The sequence below is a fragment of the Schistocerca serialis genome, chromosome 6 (genome assembly GCF_023864345.2).
Source record: "Schistocerca serialis cubense isolate TAMUIC-IGC-003099 chromosome 6, iqSchSeri2.2, whole genome shotgun sequence".
In the NCBI taxonomy this organism is placed as follows: Eukaryota; Metazoa; Arthropoda; class Insecta; order Orthoptera; family Acrididae; genus Schistocerca; species Schistocerca serialis.
The window spans coordinates 434,422,951-434,428,950 of NC_064643.1; the positions used below are offsets into that span (position 1 = coordinate 434,422,951).

The 6,000-nt window shown below is 45.6% G+C and overlaps 1 protein-coding gene across 1 annotated transcript in view; it reads right to left on the minus strand.

Moving 5' to 3' along the window:
- Positions 1–2,848, minus strand: part of LOC126484349 (NADPH oxidase 5) — a 500,777-nt gene extending 497,929 nt beyond the window's left edge. Inside the window, exon 1 of the mRNA XM_050107810.1 lies at positions 2,721–2,848. The gene's annotated coding sequence lies outside the window, so the exon portion shown is untranslated. The remainder of the gene's footprint in view (positions 1–2,720) is intronic.
- Between the last annotated feature and the right edge of the window lie 3,152 nt (positions 2,849–6,000).

Sequence of the window (6,000 nt, forward strand, 5' to 3'; positions counted from 1 at the left end):
TGCTTAGATCTGTAATGATACACAAAGAATATAACTTCATAGCATACGTGGACATTATGCACAGGCACCTATATCTTTAGCTATACAATGTCAACTGCACAAAATTCATGTCTTTAGGCAAGAAATTTCTGGGAATTTCATAAATGACTTACATAACGGCATTTATCACCACTCATAATGAAGAATTTGTCGGCGAAATTATTAAAACCCTTATGCTAGCATTATTACTACTGCACTGGTTACTTGATACTTACGATCTTAAAAAGTCGTGGGAAACGGAGTATTCATAGGATGTTAACTACATTCCGTAAAATAAGCTAACAGTTATACTGTGCTGCAGTAGGATCCAACTTTGTGACCTATGTAACGAACCAATCCAACACGAACCGTCGAAGATTTTGGGAATTTGTATCCTGATTGTCTAAAAGAAAATGTGCCTTGAGTTCTTTTTCCTCCCAGTCATTGTGGGTCAACTTGTACTACAATTTATTTAATAACATTCGGCAGTATCTCTAAAAATCATTTAAAGTGACTAGCACAAGAAAACGTATATCCATTTCTGAAGGGCAGAGGGCTCTATTCCATCTCTCTCACCAGAAAGAAAGGGATCATGATGAGTGTGGCGAAATTTTTCGAAAGTGTAAAATAATGAAATATGTGTTTTAATTTCGTATATACTGAAGGAAAATGAGAAAGAATACTTCACGAAACAGTGACATAAAATGCTCAAAAATTTTGGATAACCTCTTTACTTGCATAGTTTCTTTTTTTCCATCACCAGCCTCTTCGGTCAATTCTCTTTTGAACGAAAAGTAGCTATGTACAGGAACGTGAGTAATGGAGATAAAAAGAAATCTGCGTTCCGAGCTCTGTTCAGTAGAGCACGGGGTGATTACAATCGTGAACGGGGCGGTGCGGCTCCTGCACACGATTTGTCTGCGAATATGCCTCGAGATATCATTTCAAGCGTAAAGCGAGCGCGCAATCTCGCTTTATGGTAAGAATGGTCGTCAGCGCGGGAAGCTGCTTCTCAATTTGGCGTACAGCTCAGCGACATCATTCTAACATTCGGCCACTATTGTGAGTCACGGAACTCTGGATCGCAGCTTCGGGGTAGCCGCGCACTGTCAATAACAACAGCCGATAACCTCTACTTGCTAAGCATGGGTCATAGGTTCCTGGAACAGAACTGCGTGATGACAGGATCGGAATCTTAACCAATGGTGAAAAGTTCTCTTCGCTTACCAGAGTCGGACTTGTCCATTCCCCTACGACCGCCGTAGAGCTGTGTAGACGCGGGCCCGTGTCAGGCATGTTTTCCTACTGGTTAAGATTCTAGGAATATATGCTCATGGTGCGTATGGACGTGCTGCAACACGTCCCCCCAACGCATACCACACGTAGCAGAAGGGATTTATGTCGGGGAGACGGGCAAACCAGCCTATTCGCCGAGTATGAGAAGATTATATTTGCGAATGCCTGACCTTCCGCCCCAAAAGTTGAAGAACTTGGTTCATTGAGCGAAAGCCGCCTCTGATGTCGAAAATTTTATGCAAGAACTGAACTACCTATGAAAAGTCGTCAGTAAGAATGACTGTAACCACAAATAAGGCAAATTTTATTTTCGACAATCAGGACACAAATTCTCAAGATCTTCGATGGTTGATCTTTGATTGGTTCGTTACAAAGGTCACAAAGTTGGTTCCCACTGCAGCACAGTCTATCTGTTAGTTCTATATCAGCTTATTTTACGGCATGTAGTTAACATCCTATGAATATTGCCTTTCCCACGAATATTTGAGATCGTAACTATCAAGAAACCAGTGCGGTAGTAATAATGCTAGCATAAAGGTTTTAATATATCGCTGTCAAATTCTTCATTATGAGTGGTTGTAAGTGCTGTTATGTAAGTCATTTATGAAATTCCCAGAAATTTGTTACCTAAAGACACGAATTTTGTCCATTTAACATTGTACAGCTAAAGACATCGATGCCTGTGCATAAAGCGCACGTATGCTAGGAACTTACATTCCAAGAGCTGCTCCATCTGCGCTGTTTGATGCGGTCGCGCAGGCTTGTGTCCCTACGAGTATCTGCAACCCGCAATCCCATTGCGGAGAAAGTGACCAGAAGCTAGCCACTGGGCAAACTATACAGTATATTTATCAACACTCAGACAGTCAATATAGGCTATGTTATGATTACTGAATTACCTGCCAGAGGTTGTACTGTGTCTGCATCCCTTTTGTGTTTTAACGAATTCTCTACTATTTTTTCCTTCGTGGTATTGGTAATTCAAAAGGCTCTGAGCACTATGGGACTTAATTTGTGAGGTCATCAGTCCTCTAGAACTTAGAACTACTTAAACCTAACTAACCTAAGGACATCACACACATCCATACCCGAGGCAGGGTTCGAACCTGCGACCGTAGCGGTCGCGTGGTTCCAGGCTGAAGCACCTAGAACCGCTCGGCCAGACTGGCCGGCCCCACCGATTCCATATTCTGCTAACAGTCACTGGATCTCGTCGGCGGTATTGGTAGTTTTTTGACACAAGTGTAACGTACCTAACATCTAATTACACACTATTTTCACCTAAATTAGGCGACTCCAAGAATGGAAGCTGCACATTTTCTTTAGGGAACATTTCCCTCCCTGGTTCCGTGCTGTAGGATACGCAATGACACAATTAACATAGTCACTCATCTAGATGTACGTACCTACAGGAAGCATGCGAGCGACAATACAACGAGACGTCCTCTCACTGGAGCACTGTGAGAGGGATGCTGAACACTCCCGCGTCCGTGATCGACGGAGGCGACGCATAGACTGCGCTACTGGAGAGAGGTACGCAGCGACTCGACTAAAAAAAGCTGCCGGCGTTGCTAACCCGGTCGGCTGGAGGACAACGAGGGGTCATGAATTACAAAGTTCCGCGGCCGCCGCCCAGGCAACAGGTGGCCGACGATACTCACAGTCCGAGCCGGAGGCGGAAATCGAAGGCTGGGCGACGACGGAGAGTTGCCGTGCAGCGCCGGCGAAGAGATTTGTGGTAATTGCCAGGGCGCGGTAGAGCACAGCGCACGCTCGCTGCATCACGCGCCCCTGATTACAGTAATTGTCCCGTCGCGCGTGTGTCAGGGACGTCCTAGATACCGCCGTCAGCGCGGCTGCCGAGGACGGCCGCCCCGGCACGAAAACACGACGCGGAGGCGCTGCTCGCTATGACGACATTAATTACTCCTCCGGCTAATCGAGTCACGACCTGTCAGGGGCTTCGGGCACTCTCATAATTAAAACGTCTGCCGGCTACGGGAAACGCCTCTTATTCCACACGCTATGCGTGTTATTCTCCCACGCGCTGTGCAGGAAACTCAAGGTGTACTAGATGCGGGGGCTGATCACCTAGAACGATCACAGAGGATGCAGGTCAGAAATTTAATATGAAATTAAAATTACAGCACAAGAAAAAAATAACAATTACGAAAGCTTAGTGTGCGTTTACAGTAAACTAGTCTACTGGCCATTAAAATTGCTACACCATGAAGATGACATTCTACAGACGCGAAATTAAACCGGCAGGAAGAAGATGCTGTGATATGCAAATGATTAGCTTTTCAGAGAATTCACACAAGATTGGCGCCGATGACGACACCTACAACGTGCTGACATGAGGAAAGTTTCCAACCGATTTCTCATACACAAACAACAATTGACCGGCGTTGCCTGGTGAAACGTTGTTGTGATGCCTCGTGTAAGGGGGAGAAATGCGCACCATCATGTTTCCGACTTTGATAAAGGTCGGATTGTAGCCTATCGCGATTGCTGCTCGCGTTGGTTGAGATCCAATGACTGTTAGCAGAATATGGAATCGCTGGGTTCAGGAGGGTAATACGGAACGCCATGCTGGATCCCAACGGCCTCGTATCACTAGCAGTCGAGATGACAGCCATCTTATCCGCATGGCTGTAACGGATCGTGCAGCCACGTCTCGATCCCTGAGTCAACAGATGGGGACGTTTGTAAGACAACAACCATTTGCACGAACAGTTCGACGACGTTCGCAGCAGCATGGACTATCAGCTCGGAGACTATGGCTGCGGTTACCCTTGACGCTGCATCACAGACAGGAGCGCCTGCGATGGTATACTCAACGACGAACCTGGGAGCACGAATGGCAAAACGTCATTTTTTCGGATGAATCCAGGTTCTGTTTACAGCATCATGATGGTCACATCCGTGTTTGGCGACATCGCGGTGAACGCACATTGGAAGCGTGTATTCGTCATCGCCATACTGGCGTATCACCTGGCGTGATGGTATGGGGTGCCATTGGTTACACGTCTCGGTCACCTCTTGTTCGCATTGACGGCTCTTTGAACGGTGGACGTTACATTTCAGATGTGTTACGACCCGTTGCTCTACCTTTCATTCGATCCCTGCGAAACCCTACATTTCAGCAGGATAATGGACGACCGCATGTTGCAGGTCCTGTACGGGCCTTTCTGGATACAGAAAATGTTCGACTGCTGCCCTGGCCAGCACATTCTCCAGATCTCTCACCAATCGAAAACTTATGGTCAATGGTGGCCGAGCAGTTGGCTAGTCACAATACGCCAGTCACTACTCTTGATGATCTGTGGTATCGTGTTGTAGCTGCATGGGCAGCTATACCTGTACACGCCATCCAAGCTCTGTTTGACTCAATGCCCAGGCGTATCAAGGCCGTTATTACGGCCAGAGGTGGTTGTTCTGGGTACCTTCTCAGGATCTCTGCACCCAAATTGCGTGAAAATGTAAACACATGTCAGTACTAGTATAATATATTTGTCCAATGAATACCCGTTTATCATCTGCATTTCTTCTTGGTGTAGCAATTTCAATGGCCAGTAGTGAAAAAAGGATACATGATTAAATTTGTAGCCGGCCGAAGTGGCCGTGCGATTAAAGGCGCTGCAGTCTGGAACCGCGAGACCGCTACGGTCGCAGGTTCGAATCCTGCCTCGGGCATGGATGTTTGTGATGTCCTTAGGTTAGTTAGGTTTAACTAGTTCTAAATTCTAGGGGACTACTGACCTCAGCAGTTGAGTCCCATAGTGCTCAGAGCCATTTGAACCATTAAATTTGTAGCTTGAGCGTCTGCAGAAAATTATACAAGACGGAGAAAGATTCTAAAATTGTCGTTTTCAATACGCCGGTAGCCGGTACAATCAGTCTGAAAGCGTGTCCAGTCTTGAGAACTAAATATGTCAAGAAATATAAAAAACTTACTGCATCTAAACCACTTAGTACTGTTAAGGTAAATTACTAAGATCTTGAAAGGATGTGTATGCTTCAATGATAGCCACAAAGAAGACATTTTTATTGTGGTGTCACCGCCAGACACCACACTTGTTAGGTGGTAGCCTTTAAATCGGCCGCGGTCCGTTAGTGTACGTCGGACCCGCGTGTCGCCACTGTCAGTGATTGCAGACCGAGCGCCGCCACACGGCAGGTCTAGAGAGACTTCCTAGCACTCGCCCCAGTTGTACAGCCGACTTTGCTAGTGATGGTTCACTGACAAATTACACTCTCATTTGCCGAGACGATAGTTAGCATAGCCTTCAGCTACGTCATTTGCTACGACCTAGCAAGCCGCCATTATCATTTGCTATTTATCTTGTGATGCATGTACCGTCAGATCGATGTTCACCAATTATGGATTAAAGTTAAGTATTCCAGAAGCTACGTACCTTTTTTGCTAGTATAATTACTTTAACAGTTCCAGACCTCACGCCAGCCTGCGTGAGCTTAAACGCGTGCCTTTCGGCTATCTCCTAGTGGATTGGCTGTCTTGTCAGTCCACAAAATTTATGTTATTGATATGAATATATATGCCACGTTTCTGATTCAACAACGTGAAATTTTATACTCTTATGATTAAATCCAGGATATCCAACGAGTTATGAAATATGCCGAGACAATATTCACAAAAAATGAATATTGTTAATTAAAACGGTT